At 46.4% G+C, this 18,146-nt stretch overlaps 1 long non-coding RNA gene across 1 annotated transcript; it reads right to left on the reverse strand.

Annotated features, from left to right (window-relative positions):
* Window positions 1-8,897: 8,897 nt before the first annotated feature.
* LOC115536163 (uncharacterized) lies at window positions 8,898-11,042 on the reverse strand. Its single transcript, XR_003974615.1, has 2 exons — window positions 10,913-11,042; window positions 8,898-10,544 (listed from the first exon to the last, which is right to left on the reverse strand). It is a non-coding gene; the product is annotated as an uncharacterized LOC115536163 (long non-coding RNA).
* Window positions 11,043-18,146: the final 7,104 nt, after the last annotated feature.

Here is an 18,146-nt window from a genome sequence, read left to right on the forward strand (position 1 = left end):
GGACCATATTTTTGGTTTATGTTTAAAAAAAAGAATCAAAGAACCAGTTCTTCTTGTTTTGGGGAACCAGTTCTTGTCGTTCACGTTCGGGATTCGTTCGTTGTAACGAATCGGTCGCGACCGACACATCCCTAACGCACACAGGCACGCGCGCGCACCCACACACACACACACACACACACACACACCCCTCTTCTAGAAGATCAAATGCTAGAAACAGAAAAATAATAGTTTAAAATATCTGTAATTCGTAAAGGTGTATTTGGCCATGCAAAGAAAATGTTCAGAAACTAAGAATAGAAGCAATGTTCTAGAGGTCATTCTTCAGGGCTGCTTTTAGCTAAAACATATTCAATGGGATGCGTCGAAGAGCGGGAAATTAAATCAGATCATTGTCGATTTACTGTCTCACAGACAAATATGCAAATGTAGCATTTGCGCCGTCTTTACTTAAATGGTTAAACAAACACCCTTCAACAACCAAAACCTGTTTCAAATTTGTTTCCCTGTGTACTTTTTTACAAAAGATTGTTGAGGCAACCTGGAAAGACAATCTGGGGTTTCGTCTACCACCTGACACGTGGTATCTCCACCGTAAACCTCTAATCTTCCATCTGGAGTCAGCCCACATCCCATTGATCTCCAATCTGATCTCATGTCCCTTGGAGACGCACTTCCCCCAGAACCAGCTTTTCCCAGAAAGTTAATAAATAAATAAGTCAAAGTTAAATACATCTATCTTGAAGGCTTTCTGTCTCTTTTTCAAGTCCACGGACTTGATAGCGAAACGTTCCGAAGGCTGCTAATGAGGTTCATGATGATAATGATTACTATGCCTGTAGAGTTAGCTGTTTCATACAACCAAACTTATTAGTGATTCCCTTTTTTCTGACTTACGTTTGCCAGTCAAAGAAACGGACTGGGCTTAATCACGTGACAATTCCCTTCTTTCCTCTTAATTCTCCTAGCAACCAATCTCTGTTGTTGTACTGTTGATGAGTGCTTAGAAAGGACTTTGTTTTATAATTTCTTCAGTTCCTGCAAATAAAAAGGGTGACGACAACAATGCCGTCACACGACTTCAGTAAAAAAGGAACAGGAGTTAATTTGACGCTGGGGGCTACATCGTGACATATGAAACGTGTGCCGGTGGGGAATTATTTCGCAAGGTCTGCGAGTTTCAAGCTCATGGCCACAGTGATAACAACGACACCGTTTCTTTAATTAGAGAAAAGGCATTCTGCGTTAGTATATGGAAGGAGGGCTGCCTGCGTTCTGCCACATCCCCAGAGGATCACTCCCACACTTTTAATTCCTCTCCTTCCTGCCTTGCTCCCCTAAGCTGTTGTAAGAGTGTGTAAGAGTCGGGCTCCCACAGCAACACTCTAAAACTCGGCTGTCGGAGGACTCAAAAGGACAACGCTCCAACGTAGCGATCAAGGTGACTGGGCGCCTTGACAAGGCCATGCCCCTCACTTCAGCAGGGGCTGTCCATCCACAGAGCGGTTGAAGCTAGAAGATATAGACGCCATTTTCTGGAGGTGCCGTACAAGTGATGCACGCATGATAGAGGGGTGCAGACTTATTTTGATCAATAAAAACAAGAACAGACAATGATTCAACATGATTAAAATACAGATCTTGTTTGTATCGGTAATATTAAACAGCTTGGTTAAACAAAAGTCAATGGTATGTTAAAGCTAGTCGTTTGCATTTGGGTATGCCTGCTAGTGCCCCAAGACAAGACAAGGGATTTAAACAGGTGTTCCACTTGCAGGTGAGGGGAGTGATTCAGAGGAGCTCCACCTGTAGTCCAACACCAGCTCTCCTAGGCTGGTCTTCCTTGTTGCTTCTGATGTGCGTTCTATAGTGGGATGGGAGAGAGAATTTACCCCAGACTTTTCTGATATTTTTTGTTGTTGTGCCTTTACCTACAGCATGTAGCAGCATTTATGGTATAAATGTATTTTAAAAGTTTGACCAGTTTCCCATTTGGTAGGTTTTGTGGTTTCAATCTCCCAGTCATCCACTCTGAGGAACTTTTCTGTTCTAGGAAGACGTTCACAAACTAAATAATAACATCCTCAGGCTAAGCTTCTGATTCCAAGTTTGACTTCTGTTTGCTAACTATGGTTTCTTATCTAGAAGTCTTAAAAAAAGAGTCCAACAAATGACACAAATTAAAAATTAGGGTTAGGGTTAGGGTCCATGGATTACGTTCATCATACAGGAGTGCATATTTATAGTGTCAAAAGGGGTGTTATATCCCATAACATTCTTTAAATGATCCCGGTAAAACATAGTATTAGTAATTGTAAATAGAAGCCTGCATATGTTCCTCGTTTAGTTATAACTACAAGCAAGGCTTTAGGTTTAGAAAAACGAAGGGTTTCAAACCTCAAATCTATCTTTTTAGAAAACATCCATAACCTGAGGCGTCAGAACATGAAAGGAAAAACAAGAATCAAGATGTCATATGTGAAATCCTTCAGAAAAACCTAATCCTCTTCCCTCTTCTGATGAAAGAAAAAAATAATTTTCCAGAATACTTTGTTGTGTAGTTTAAAATGTAGGCGCGGGTTCTAAAAAATATTTGTTCTAAAAATCAAATATTTAGCATCTCATCATTGCGTAGACATCTGGAAAAGCGGCGTGCAATTTTGTATCTAATAAGGCTGCTAAATGTACCCACTGAAGACAACTGGCTTTGCAACGCACACACACACACACACACACACACACACACACACACACACACCACACACACACACACACACACACAAACACATTCACATTCACAGACACATTTCATTTAATTTGACATTAAACTTGTTTGAAAGCCTATGTCAGGTGGATACATATTATATACATATAAACATGACATAACATAACAACAGAGCTTTATGGAAAGACATCATCATTTCTATCCCTTACTGGGACATGCCTCTAATCGCTTCCGCCTTGATTCCTGTGAATGAACACAGGATTTTGTCAAAGGATACTCTTCTATCTAACGAAGAAACATATTTTTGCTCTTGCCATGAAATGTTCATGACATGGCTGCCAATGAGTATGTGCAGAGCGTGTTGTCCTTACTGGGAGGGTAATGGAAATCCCCTTTTCACAGAGACAAGCTACTATGGGGAAGATGCTCTGTAGCATATAGCAGAGAATTTATGCTATTATGAGCACGGTATAATCATATTGCGGTTGCACATTTAAATGCAATAATATTATTATTGCCGTGGTAGTTTTCAATGTAATAGTATTGCTGTGGGTCATTTAGATCACATAATTACATTTAAACAAACCGGCACAATATTGTTTTGTTGTGGCACATTTCATTTTGGATTTTATAAATATATAATGATTTAACAGGACAAATCGAACCCTGATTATTCCTGAGATATTGCATCTGTAAATCATCTTGTGTTTATCACATTAAAGTCCTTTTTCACCGCTTCATCATTTATCATCCTGTCATTCGAGTTACAAACATTGTAGGCTTGTTAGGGAGATTGCGACTAGAAAAGGGAGAGAGAGAGAGAGAGAGAGAGAGAGAGAGAGAGAGAGAGAGAGAGAGAGAGAGAGAGAGAGAGAGAGAGAGAGAGAGAGAGAGAGAGAGAGAGAGAGAGAGAGAGAGAGAGAGAGAGAGAGAGCAAAGACCTCTCTCTTTCTCTCTCTTTGGCTCTCTCTCCCTCAGAAGAACCACAAAGTGGGTTTAGGTGTGAGTGTGTGCTTGTGTGCCTGTGTGTGTGTCTGTGTATGTGTGTGTGTGTGTGTGTGTGTGTGTCTGTGTGTGTGTGTCTGTGTATCTGTGTGTGCGTGTGTACGTTATATTTCAGGTGCCACAGGCGGAAAGACAGCCTGAAGGCTCCGAAGGCATCGGGCTCAGCCGCATATCGAGCCCGAAAAGTCAATGATAGCCACAATGTTTGTTGGAAAATCTCTCAGAACTCCTCAACTTGCTCCTTGAACCCAAATATAGATTGTTTTTTCCCAAATGTTGCAATTCATTACTTAGTAATTGTAATGTTCTCAAATACGAGGTGGAGGCAGCGTCTAATCCACGATTTATTCAACCATCAAACTGTTTAATTCCGATAGGAATAGTAACGATAACTCCAAACGGTAGGTAACTCCATGGTAACTAACTTAACGGTTTATTACTCTGCGAGACCCAAACATAAAACATAAACAAAGTAATCTAGCAAAGGGGCCATTCAACCTTTTCATTTAAACAGGACGTATTCTTTAGTGTTAATTAATGTTACCAATATGGTCACCGCATCCGTCTTAACGGAGATCACAGGTGAGCTAGCCTCGATCGAACCACTCATTTCAGACCTTTTACAGAAGCAAACAGACCTTGGCACAAGGCTTACCTCGATAGAGGAACCATGGCTACCTTGTCCTGGTGCCTCAACAGCGGGTGTTGTTCCGAACCCCATCCCAGGTCCTTCCAGCTGGTCCATGGTGGTGGCTGGTGGCAAGAGTGGACGCTCCTCTCCTCCTGTCCCTGTGCGCCGTGGTGGCGATGATCCAGAGTTGGAGCTTTCAAATTCCTTTGCTCCTCTGGCTGATCTTCCAGCGTTGTCTGTGTGGGTCCCTTGGCATCCTGACGACCTTAGCCCAGTGCTGTGCCCCTTGCCTACTTCCTTCCCTGGACATCCAACATCGGTCTCGGTGAAACGAAATGGAAGCCGCAAAGCTACCTCCAAACAGAACAGGTCTCCAAGCGACGACTCCTTAAGTCCCCGCTACATTTCAGACAAGCGCCCCAGGGTCTCCTCACCATCGTCGGAGGCCCCATTGGGTGCCATGGCTGCTCCTGATGGCACCCTCTCCACTTGACTATGGCCTGTCGGGCCCTCCATCCGCGATGTTGCCCCCCTCAACTGCTGACACTAACACCGTTGGCCCGGGTAGTCCCGCTTCTCAACTTCCACCGACGAAACCAGCAAGTACTATCGCTGAGTGTCCAACAGCTAGCAAAAACAACCCTGCTGACTCAGATAACATGGAGTGCCTGCAACTTCCACAGATTACAGCTACCTATTATGTTGGTGACTCGATTGTTAGACAACTAACTATACCAGGTGCAATCTAAGTGATTGCACCTGGTATAGCTAACCCTCTCTCTCTCTGGTGGTAGGGTTATTGACACATTAAAGCTCCTTCCCTCTGTCCTTAACTGGCATCCTACTGTCAACATTGTCATCGTTCACGTGGGAACGAATGACATCATGGCCAGAACTTCGATCAGACTTCAGGATGAGCTCGAAACTCTGTCACACCATAGAAAGCCCGGGGAAGCACTGTATTGTGTCTGGCCTGATTCCATTCAACTTCAGAGAATCTGAACGCTTCAGTAAGCTGTATAGTCTCCATAACTGGCTTAAGAATTTCTGCCAGGCGGCTGGATATGACTTTATACCAAATTTTGATATATTTTGTCTCGATAGGCCTGATGGTGTGCACCCCAATAAAAAGGGAATCAAGCAGTTAACCATCAATTTTATTCAGTTTAATGCTTTTAGACATACATCATAACAGCATGACCCAATTCAGTCTGTTAATATACCCAGGTCTAATAGTATGGGTCCTGCTGATCCTTGCCCTCCCTCTCATGTTAATACAGACCTAGGGAACGTCACTGACCTTCAACCCTGTCTTATTGACTTGGACAATTCTAGTTCATCTCCCTGCCTGCAGATGGCACTCTTTAATGTTAGATCGCCCTCTAAGAAGACATTTATTGTAAATTGCAATTATGAACTTCTTGAAGCATTGCCATCTGACTTTTCCTTCTCACATTGCTTTCGCTCAAATCAGAAAGGCAGCTCTTTTTTCCAATGTGTTACCCTGTAAGGATGTTTCTTTTGGTACTTACTCCACCTTTGAATACCTAGCTGTTGCAATGAAGCCACCAAACTCCTGTCTTATGGTTATAATTTACCACTCACCACAGAACAGATTAGATTTCATCTCTGAGTTTTGTGAGTTTCTATCTAATATTGTGACAAACTACGATTTTATTCTAATTTGTGGTGATTTTAATATTCACATTGATAACACAGCAGACTGTTATGCTATGCAATTCACTGATCAGTCACAATGTTTGCGCTTACACAGCACATTTCTGTACCTACTCACAATAATGTTCACACTTTAGACCTTGTTATTTCAAAAGGCCTAGACATTTCCATAACTGGTATCTTAGGTGTTGGGATCTCTGATCATCTTTCAATCTTCTTCAATGTTGCCTGGCCAGCTAAACTTACATCTGGCCAAAAAAATATTTTTAGGCGCAACATTGGGGAAGAAACTCTGAAGGAATTTATTACTGCTTATATTAAAGCTGCAGGGTCATATTATGACCTGAGTCAGGTCTCTGTTGCAAACCTAAATCTGAATTTCTCTACTGATTTTATTTGTGATAATGTAGGCCTATCCTCAGACTGTGGTGAATTAGTCAAGTATTTGAATGCTTCTGTTACACAAATTATGGATAGTATTGCACCAATACAACTTAAGTCTGTCTCAAGAAAACAAAGAATAAACACTTTTAAAAGAACCTGCCGCAAATTTCTACGTAAATGGCGCAAGACTAAATCACAGGTTGACTTCATGAACTTTAAGAGTCATTTGCTTATGTACAACTGTAAAATAAAAAAAGCTTGACAACAGTATTTCTCCCAGATTATATCAGATAGTTCAAATAATTCTAAAGTCCAGTTTAATACCATTGACAGACTAATCAATCCTCTGTGCTTGATACCCTATGAGCTTCACACTGAAAAGAAGTGCAATCAGTTTGTTACATTTTTCAGTGAAAGAATTTCAACTATCAGGAGAAGTATCACATCATCCTTCATTGATGGCTTTAATCATCAACCTCTTAGCCAACCTCTACCCTATAGTACGGTTACTCTCCACAATGTCACTCTAATCCATCTGGGTGAGTTTGAAGAGGTGGAAAATTAGGTTCAGCTACTTGCTCCCTCGACCCTGTACCTACTAAGCTGTTCAAACCTGCCGCAAATTTGAACGTAAATGGCGCAAGACTAAACTCTAGACTCTAGCTAAACTAGACTCACAGGTTGACTTCATGAATTATAAGAATAATTTGCTTACGTACAACTGTAAAATAAAAAAAGCTTGACGACAGTATTTCTCCCAGATTATAACATTTACTGGAGGACCTTAAGTTAATGTCTCCTCACGACCCCCAGAATATACACTAATGCAGCACATGGTGCCTTTAGTAACTGTTCTCCAATCCTCTGGAATAGCCTACATTAGGAATTAAGGTCATCGTAATAAATTCTCTTTTAAAAAGGATCTTAAAACTTATTTATTTTCTTTAGCTTTTAATTCATGACTACAGGTCTTTGCCTTTAAACACTCCATTTTATTATTATTTTTTAGTTTGTTTTGTCTTTTCTGTTGCTAAGTGTGTTTGTTTATTTTAGATAATTTAATGACATCTCTCCACTCAAAGCACATTGTGTCTATGTATGCCACATGAAATGTGCTATATAAATAAACCCGACTTGACAAAATTTTGTTATCACCTTGCACCCTTAATCAAAACCTGTTCATTGAATGCTGCGCAGTGGACCCACACTTCCCCTCTGCTTCGTTCACCAAGGCTATGTACGACCTCAAAATAGCACCAGTGATTGCTGTTGCCTTTGCAGTTCACTCACACAAGACGACACAAGAACATATTACTCTTCCACTCTCTCTCTCTCTTCCACTCTCTCTCTCTATCTCTGCTCTCTCTTTCTCATTTACATGTGTGTTTAATATTCGACCATCTGCTACCCACTCCAACGCTGACCACTCGAGACAATGTGAGCGACTCGCGGTAAACTCTGACAGGACGATACGTAGAATATTCTGGCGATCATTAAAGCACCCCCAACCTCCTCCTGCTGCGGCTCCTCTCCCTTTTCTTACCATGAAAGTGTTGTGTGTATTTATTCAAATTCTTGTTGGATAAAGGTTATGAACAATTTCTCTGGTGGTTTGTTGGTGGTGGTGGAGAGGGAGGAAGGGGGAGGGGTTGGTGGTGCAGGGAGAGGAGTTGCTGAAAAATTCATAGAACCCTTGTTCAACAGGCGTTTCTATGGCAACGCAAGTCTGTCTCGGGCTAAAAGAAAAAAGAAACAAGGCCTTGATGCACACGCAGCGCTGAGCCCTGAAAGGGCCTTTGATTCTCTTGTGCACAGACACAAGACGCAGGCTGTACACACACACACACACACACACACACACACACACACACACACACACACACACACACACACACACACACACACACACACACACCACGACAGTGCGAATCCATGCGCACGTGCAGAACTGCGAATGGATGTGTGTTCTTACAAGCACGGACAGACAGAAACACACACACAAAAACACAGAATTGTCTGCGCAAACTACCAAACGCACATATTAGTATTTTACCAGATATTATTTCATAAGACTAGGAACCAATGTGCTCAATTCAGTTCTGGCGGTGCCATAAACACTGAGGTGGACGACAAGTTAATAAAAAATATTGGGAGAGGTTTCACGTATTGCAGAGGATAACCACTGCTTTGATGTATTAGGTTTTACCCAGTGGGCATCAGACATACAAACACCCACTCAAACACACCCACACATATGTATATATTTATAAATTAGAATATGAACTGATATAAATACAGCCTGTGGGATTCTATGGCACCTTTTAGTTTTTCAAATCACATATTCACACATCCACAACCACATCCACACATGCACCCACATGCACATACACACGCACGCACACAGACACACAAACACACACACACACACACAGTGCACCATCTGCCCTCTGTGGTTTCATAAATAACACTGATCGCTCGGAATGAAGGTTTTATTGAACAATTAGATGAGGCAGGCGCGTCTATCATACACCCTATTCCAGAGTTCAGGTGAGGTGTGGATCCGGCCAGTCCTCTGTTTGCCTGGAGACATTGTGGAGGGGGGCAGGGGCGGTCAGAACTGCTGAAAACACCAGCTTCGGGGTTGGAGTCAAGGTGAGGACCTCCTGCACGAAAGCGAAAGTGAAAGTGTGCTGCATGGACTTATGTGTGGAGTATGTCGTGGTTGTTCTCCGGATTATATTACTATGGTTCTTCCTGAGTAAAGGCATCTCACTCGTGTGTGGAGTGTTCTGTTTATTCTTAATTGATTTATTTTGAATGGAACTGAGAATGTTTGCTACTTAAACCTGCCACAGAATCGAGTTTAAGTGGTTTTCTCTTTCACAAAACACACTAATCAAACATCAAACATCCACATACAAAAAGACACACGCACACACACCCACACACATAAACATACACAGACATAAACATACACACACACAAATGTGCACACTGTCAGATAACCATACAATTGCAGGCAACCATACATCGTAATAATAATAATAATAATACATTTAATTTAGAGGCGCCTTTCAAGACACCCAAGGTCACCTAATTATATTATTATATAATAATCATCACTTATAATTTCCCGATAAATGTTAGCGTATAATCTATGTTAGGCCATTTAAGTCAATGTTAGATCAATAAAAAAATGCATAGATGAATATGCCTATGAAAAAATAAATACGGCTATTAAATAAATCTTAAAATAATAAATATGGTAATAAAACCAAATGAGTCAAAATTGTTAGGCTGATGTTGGCACTGATTATCATGTTTTGTTGAGGGGGTCTCAAGACATGACGTTTGGGCGCCCTCTGTTGGGTCTGGAGGGCAAATAATTGAGTCTGATATTATCAGGACCGACTCGCTCTTGCTGGGTTCACATGGAATCAGGCAGACAGTAGACGACAAACCCGATTATTTTTTTTAACATGGGACGAGAAGTTAAGACTTTTGGATTTATAGCGATATGCATTGCTAGAATAATTATATACCATAAAAGTCTTTAAATATTTATATTCAAAATATCGTGGCGAACAGCATGGGAATGACCTGACGGGAGACCAGGATCAAAGCAGTTTGCAACTCTCGTGCCCAAAACACTGACACACCACACACACTCCCAGACAAACAGCCTCATCCTGGTCTCCCCCTCGTCACGTCTCAGCCGGACGTTGTTTGGCCTCCATGCCCCTAGTAGGACACAAAAAGGTACCAGGGAGATGGTCGACCAAGTGTCTACCAGGCTTCAATCGGGACTGCAGCCAAAATACAGGCCCCTGACCAGGGCACACCGATGATGGAGAGGCTGGAGTGGTGGTCCTGTCACTGGAACAATCCGCGGTAGGGGTCTGGCTCGGGTTGCCGGCCGAGGGAAGTTGCGGGCCAAATGGTCAAGCTCACCACACCGGTAGCAGCAGCGGTCGGTGGTTCAGACCAGGCCAGGCAACCCTCCTACACTCCCTCCAGTCCTTCCTCGCAGTCCTGGCTGGGCCGGGTGGCAAGCTCCATCTCCAGCTCCGTTTCTCCTGTTCTGTACATTCCCTCTCCTTCTTCGCAGGCCACATCCCACTTCTGACCCCAGAGAGGAGACCAGGTTCAAAGCAGTTTACAACTCTCGTGCCCCATACACTGCATGACAATGAGAGTTGCCTTTATTTTTGACGCACCCATCACAAACACGAAACACACAGCATATCCCCCACACCCAAGACTCCCTAGTTGGCATCGCTGCTTCCCCCGACCCTCCCAGGAACCATTGCGGCATCCGGTATGTCGACCATGGCCGTGATCGCCACAACATTTTTTTCCTTTTTGCCTTCATGCTTTTCTGTCGGACTATTGCAGTTTTTAGATTATACTATACTGGCCTGACACACCAATGAGAAAACCAACTGATGCAAGCCAAGTTGTAAGGAGAAAACAAGAAAAGTCTCACTCACCACTCGCCACTTTGCTGACTGAGGTCCCCGATTTTGTAGAGAGAAGCCCATTCCGTGTTGCCGCGACGGCCAGGCCACGCGCCGGTGAGAGAGAGGTAAACAATCTACATTCACACAGACCGGACTTCAGCCAAACAGACAACGATGACGTCACTGCCCCGGAAGATCCTCAAGGTAAAGTGGGTGGCCAACCAAGGTCTATCCCAGAGATACAAAAAGACATTACAGCTCAAATAGAAGATGACTTCATGCAGAGAATGAGCATTGCAATGGAGCGTGCTTTTGGACATTGCTTAATAACTCAAAGGCACCATAATGTCCATGATTGGAGAATCACAAGGCTGTGTTATTAAACCACATGAAGCAGGGAGCCATGCTGATGCTAATAGATGCATGGCTACCAGAGAGGACGCTGGCGTTGTTTGTTCGCCGCTTCTCTGATCACGAGAAGCGTCGAAACTGATCATAGTTTTCCTGTGCTTTTTTTTCACTTTTATTTTTTCACTTTTAACAAGCTATTGTTACGAGCCCTTCCAGTTTTTCGGGACATTGATTTTTAGCCTCACCGACGTTGTTAGCTGGGTAGTTAGGCATCTAGCTGGTTCTGACGTCTTCCAACTGTCAATCTTGCCTCTCCGGGAAAAGAGCCATCTGGTTCCAACAACCTATATCGCCTTGCAGGACAACTTTCAGCCACTCGCCTCCCGATCCCTGCTAGTGGGTCCACCTCGTTCATCTATCGAGTGGCGGCTAACGCTAGGCTGCTCCGTCTGTCAGACCTGGTCACATCCATCCTCCTCACTCTGCATGGTCTCCCCACAGTCAGTCTTTTCCCTGGTCCATCTCCTCCTGTCTAGCCGTGGGTTAATCCTGGTCTACACCGCTGTCATCCATCTCTGTGCACCGGGCCTGCGGCTAGCCGCTATCGCTGAGCTGTTGCTCCCTTTGCCCGGCAGCATCATGCTCACCTATTCGCCTGCACAGCTGTTTGGTATTTTCAACTACTCCCTCCCATCATCCATCTCAGTCATCAAACAACTTGGACTCCTACGTCGTCGCCGTTACATCCACAGGAGCTCCCGCCGTAGATTTGTTTTGTCCCAGCACGGTCTCTGCGTCCCATTCACCCGGTCACCTTCACGCTCCGTCACGCCCCTACCCCGTCATCAGGACTCAGCTGCTTCCGGACCTTTCAACGCTGCCGTAAGGCAGCAGCTCACCAGGCAGGTGAGCTCCCCTAACCTCAGACCTCTCCAGCCTGCCCCGATCCCACCCCCCTCTGGCTGCGTCAACTTTGCCCTCCTCAACACTCGTTCACTCACCAATATAGCCCCCATCATACAAGAACTCATCCTTGATAATAACCTCGACCTTCTTCTACTTACTGAAACCTGGCAACAACCCAATGAATTTTTCTCCCTCAACCAAGCATCTCCCCCCGGTTTCAGCTACATCACCAAACCCCGCCCCTCTCGCCCTGGAGGTGGTCTCGCCGTCATACATAAAGAGACCTATTTGATTAAAGAACTCACCCTCCCTTTAGTAGTATCATCCTTTGAATTCATTGCTTTCAAAGCCCCCTCCGCCACAACAGTTATCCTCATCTACCGGCCACCCAAACCTAATCCCTCGTTCCTCTCTGACTTCACTGAACTTCTCACACTAGCATCAACCCTCTCTCCACGTCTGCTGTTACTTGGTGATTTTAATATCCACATGGACTCCCCCACTTGCAAGCTCTCATTTGAATTCACCACTTTATTGGAAAATTTCTCTCTCGCCCAACATGTCACCTTCCCCACCAATGACAAAGGACACATCCTTGACCTTGTCTGCTCCATTAATCTCCCTGTACTTGACCTCCGGCCATGCCCCTTTCCCCTCTCTGATCACAATCTTTTACGGTTCTCCATCCTCTCCCCCATCTCCCGCCCCCGCCCCCTTAGAGAAATCACCTTCCGTAACCTAAAATCCATTGACCCCCACCATCTCTCTGACCTGCTCTCCTCCACCCTCCCCCTGGACTCAACCTTCATCTCACCTGTTGAGCTCACAAACCACCTTAATGCTAACCTGTCTTCCTCCCTCAACACCTTGGCCCCCCTCAAAGCCAAAACTGTCTCCTTTAATACCTCCTCACCCTGGTTCACACCTGCACTCCGCAAATTGAAACAAACCGGCCACCAACTCGAACAACTCTCCAAAAAAACCTCACTCACAGTCCACCACCAAGCCTACAAACTCCACCTCACTGCCTACAAAGATGCCCTCATCGCCGCCAAGTCTGCATACCTCTCCGCCATCTTTTCTGACCCCTGTCAAAACCCCAGAACCCTCTTCTCCACAGTGAGCAACCTCCTCAAACCGCGGACCAGCACCCTCTCCACCTCCACCCCAGATCTCTGCAACTCATTCCTCCAGTTCTCCGCCGACAAAATCACTGCAATCAACCATTCACTATTCCCTGTACATAACCCCCCTGCACACTCAATGGCCCCTCCCCTACCCATCTCTCTGGACCTCCCAACACCTCCTCCCCATTGCCGTCTCACCCACTTTGACCTGGTTACCCCTCCTGCACTCTTCAAACTTATAGGCTCCTCCAAACCTACTACCTGCTCCCTTGACCACCTCCCCACTCCCCTGCTCAAGTCCTGCCTCCCTGTTCTCTGCCCTTACCTCACTAAGCTCTTCAACTCCTCACTGTCCCATGGAACTGTCCCCTCTGCCTTCAAATCTGCTGCTGTCACCCCCACCCTCAAGAAACCTGGTCTCGACCCCTCCTCCCTCAGTAACTACCGCCCAATCTCCAACCTCTCCTTCCTCTCCAAAACCCTTGAACGCATCGTCACAACACAACTCCAATCCCATCTCCACGCCAATAACCTTTTTGAATCCCTCCAATCTGGCTTCCGCCCCCTCCACAGCACAGAAACCGCTCTCCTCAAAGTCCTCAATGACCTCCTCACCTCTGCCAACTCTGGTTCCCTCAACTTCCTCATCCTCCTTGACCTGAGTGCAGCCTTCGATACTGTAAACCACACCATCCTGCTCACCAGACTCAGCAACCTCGGAATCGAAGGAACTGCACTGGCTTCACTCGTACCTCTCCGACAGATCTCACTTCATCTCCCTCCACAACCACACATCTGCCACAGCCACCGTCACACAAGGCGTTCCCCAAGGTTCTGTACTTGGCCCCCTCCTCTTCATCATTTACCTCCTCCCCCTTGGTCAGTTACTCCGCCATTTCTCCATGGACTTCCACTGCTACACCGACGACACCCAGATTTACCTCAGCACCAAATCCCCCCACAACCCCCCCCTCTCCCACATTGAATCCTGCCTGTCTTCACTCACTCTCTGGATGCAAAATAACTTCCTGAAACTTAACAGCAACAAAACTGAACTCCTCCTCATTGGCTCCAAATCCACCCTCAGTAAACTCGCAAACCCCCCCACACTCACTATTGACGGCACCACGGTCTCCCCCTCCCCCCAGGCCCGCAACCTTGGCGTAATCTTTCCACACTCTCCCTTGAACCCCACAACCGCCACACTGTCAAAACCTCCTTCTATCACCTCCGTAATATTGCAAAGATCAGATCCTCCCTCACACCCCACGCTGCAGAAAGACTCATCCATGCCTTCATCTCCTCCCGCCTTGATTATTGCAATTCACTCCTCGCCGGCATCTCCACCACCTCCATCAACAGACTCCAACTGGTCCAGAATGCAGCAGCCCGTCTCCTCACTCACACTAAAGTGTGGCACCACATCACCCCAGTCCTCAAGAATCTCCACTTGCTCCCCATCTCACATCGGATCCACTACAAACTCCTGGTCCTCACCTACAAAGCCCTCCACCATATGGCCCCCCCATATCTCTCTGATCTTCTCTTCCTCTACCAACCCCCCCGGGCCCTCAGATCCTCCTCAGCCGGTCTCCTCTCCACCCACACATCAAAACTCCACAGCCTAGGTGACAGAGCCTTCTCCAGGACATTTCCCAGGCTCTGGAACTCCCTCCCCCAACATATTCGTGACTCTGAGTCCCTCACCATCTTCCAGTCCCGCCTCAAGACTCATCTCTTCTCCTCTGCCTACCCCTAGATCACTCACTATCCCTAGCCCCATCAACTCAAACCATTTTTCTTGTTTATCTATTTTTGTGCCCCTATGTAAAGCGCTTTGAGTGTGTGAAAAGAGAATATAAATTGAATCTATTATTATTATTATTATTATTAATAAAGACTATGTTAGTTCCATGGCTGCCGCTGATAACCAACCAGGTGACCTGGTTCCGGCTCTGACTACTGCACTTACTGTTGCCTTGGTTACCCTCCACAAAACAGCACCAGACCCCGTCCCCAGGGGCAGCCGCATAAAATTGGGACGTTATGACGGCCTCACATCTTGGGAAACCTACTGTGCCCAGTTTGAGCTGCTAGCGGCAGCCAACGAATGGTCCCCAGCTGAAAGGGCTGTTCAATTAGTCACAGCATTGTAAGGGGAGGCAAGAAGAGTACTGTTGGATGTGACCACAGCCGACCTAGGAAATCCGCAAGCTATATTAAGTTCCTTAAAGAGGCGTTTTGGAAGCACCACTCCTGCAGTTGTGATGCAACAGAGGTTCAACGAACGGGTGCGGGAACCCAGAGAAAAATAAGGGTGTTTGCGGCTCAGCTGCGTTACCTTGCACAAAGGGGATTACCCGATTTTGATGATGCAACACGCTTGGTGTTAACTAAGGCCCCGTCCACACGAAGCCGATTTCATGGCGAAACCGCAAAGGTTTCTGCAGCAGATCATGTCCCTTGTTGGGTTGCTAAGCCATTATTTATTGAGACTGTTGACTGACTGTTTGTTTGTGTTGTTAGTGGTTCGGGGGGCAGCCTTTATGCGCATGCTCGCCTCTTCTTCTTATTTAATTTTCTTCTGGATTTCTGTAGCAGAAGCAGCGCCCCTTATGGGCCTGGCATGTGTACTACAGCGTTTCTACAGATCTACCCGGTTTCGCTTGACTCCGTCTTTACGGAGATACTCCGAAACCGGATAGATCGAAACCGGAACGGTTTCGCCCATTTCGGCTTTGTGTGGACGGGGCCTAAGAAAGCCTTCATTCACGGCCTCTTACCCCTCCCATTGCGTAGCAAGTCCGACTCGCTGACCCACAGACCTTGGAGGCAGCACTAGATAAAGCATTGGCAGTGGAAGACATGCTCACAGAAGGCTTGGACTACCAACTCAGACAGGTCTCCGTACGGCCTAAGACCCAAGCCGTTCAGCCTCCTGGACCTACCCAGTACTCAACGGGCTACGAACGCAAAGCGGTGTCGCCGGACGACCGACAGAGCCAAGTCTGCTGGAAATGCCACCAAAGAGGTCACGCATGGCGTATCTGTACAGTGCCTGATTCTGCCCTGCAAGATCCGGGAAACGCTCAGGGCTCGGTGTAAAGGGGAGCGACCCGGGCCACCCTTTGCTCCGCAAAGACAATGACACACGAACCATTGCAAAAGCACTTCACCACCCTGTCACCCATTCTCTTCTTCCCTATAACGCACTCACCGCCGACTGCTGTAGATTGCCTGTGTTGGTTAATGGCCAATGGACCAAAGCCCTACTGGATACAGGCTCAACTGGGTTGCTCCTGCACCAAGACCTCATGCCTGCCGGAACCCAAACACAAGCAACAGATGTTCAACTCACCACAGTTACCGGAGGGAGGGCTCCCATGCTAGGAAGGTGGGAGGCTCTGATTGAAATAGAGACCTACTCAGCCTGCCAACCAGTCTGGGTCGCTGAAATAAAAGAGGACTGTTTACTGGGAATGGACTTTCTGTGTGCGGCAGGCATTTCACTAGACTTCGGAGCACGTACCGTGACGTTGAAAGACGGGACGTCCATCCCCTTCCTGAATGATCCCCACACTTCTGAAATGGCCAACAAGGTTGGTGAGAACGGGGATGCGGAGGGGGACCCACCATGTCCTCCACAATGGGAAGCCCCCTTTTCAGAAAGCCCTCTTCACTGGTCTGACGACTGACGACCTCATACCCCCAGAACCAGACGCATGTGCCCAGTCACACTTCCATGCTGTCATACGGATTGCAAGTGTGGTCCCCATCTCTGGGAAAGAGTCAGCAGCCGGTAAAACTGTCAGAGGCATCTGAGAGAACAGTCTGGAAGGCCTCAACTCTGAGCACAGGATAGGTTTTGGAACCTCCTGTTTGAGTATTGACACAGTTTTGCCACTGGCCCCAACGACATTGGCCAAAAACATTTGGTCCAACACTTTATTAAAACAGGGGATGCCCAGCCAATCCACCAGCGGCCTAGACGATTGCCCAAAGCCCGCCAAGCTGCTGCTGATCAAATGATACAAGAGATGAGGGATGCTGGCATTATTGAGCCATCGGAGAGTCCGTGGGTGTCACCAGTCGTAATGGTTCATAAGAAGGACTGAAGCTCAAGGTTTTGCGTCGACTACCGACCACTGAATGACAGAACTGTGAAGGACTCCTACCCACTGCCGCGGATAGACGAGTTCCTCGATTACGTGGCTGGTTCCGCATGGTTCTCCTCATTGGACCTCCAGAGTGGGTACTGGCAGGTGGCCATGGCCCCAGAGGACAAAGCCAAGAACGGCTTTACCAAAGGGACGTGGCTTGTGGCAGTTCACCACCATGCCATTCGGGCTATGCAACGCCCCTGCCACATTTGAAAGGCTGATGGAAAAGGTCCATGTGGATATGCCCACTGAACGTTGCCTCGTCTACCTGGATGATCTCCTTGTCCATGGACCATGTTTTGACTCGGCAATTGGGAGCCTGGTGGAGGTACTGGAGCGGATCAAGCGTGCAGGCCTGAAGCTTCACCTGGGGAAGTGCAGCTTCCTACGGCAAGAGGTCTCCTTCTTGGGCCACAAGATCAGTGGAGCTGGCATCATGACAGAGCCGGATAAGGTAGTAGCCGTCAGGGATTTGCCCACCCCCACTGACATCCACCAGCTGAGATTTTTCTTAGGACTCGCATCCTATTACAGGCGCTTTGTGGCTGGGTTCTCTACTGTTCGTCTTAATGCGCAAAGACACACCATTTGAATGGGGACCACAACAGAATGCATCCAGTGCTGACTGCACCAAACAGAGAGTTGCCATTTATCCTTGACACGGACGCTAGCAACACAGCCATGGCGCTGTACTCTCGCAGCTGACCCCTGACGGAGAGC

The sequence above is a fragment of the Gadus morhua genome, chromosome 2 (assembly GCF_902167405.1).
Source record: "Gadus morhua chromosome 2, gadMor3.0, whole genome shotgun sequence".
Classification (NCBI taxonomy): domain Eukaryota; kingdom Metazoa; phylum Chordata; class Actinopteri; order Gadiformes; family Gadidae; genus Gadus; species Gadus morhua.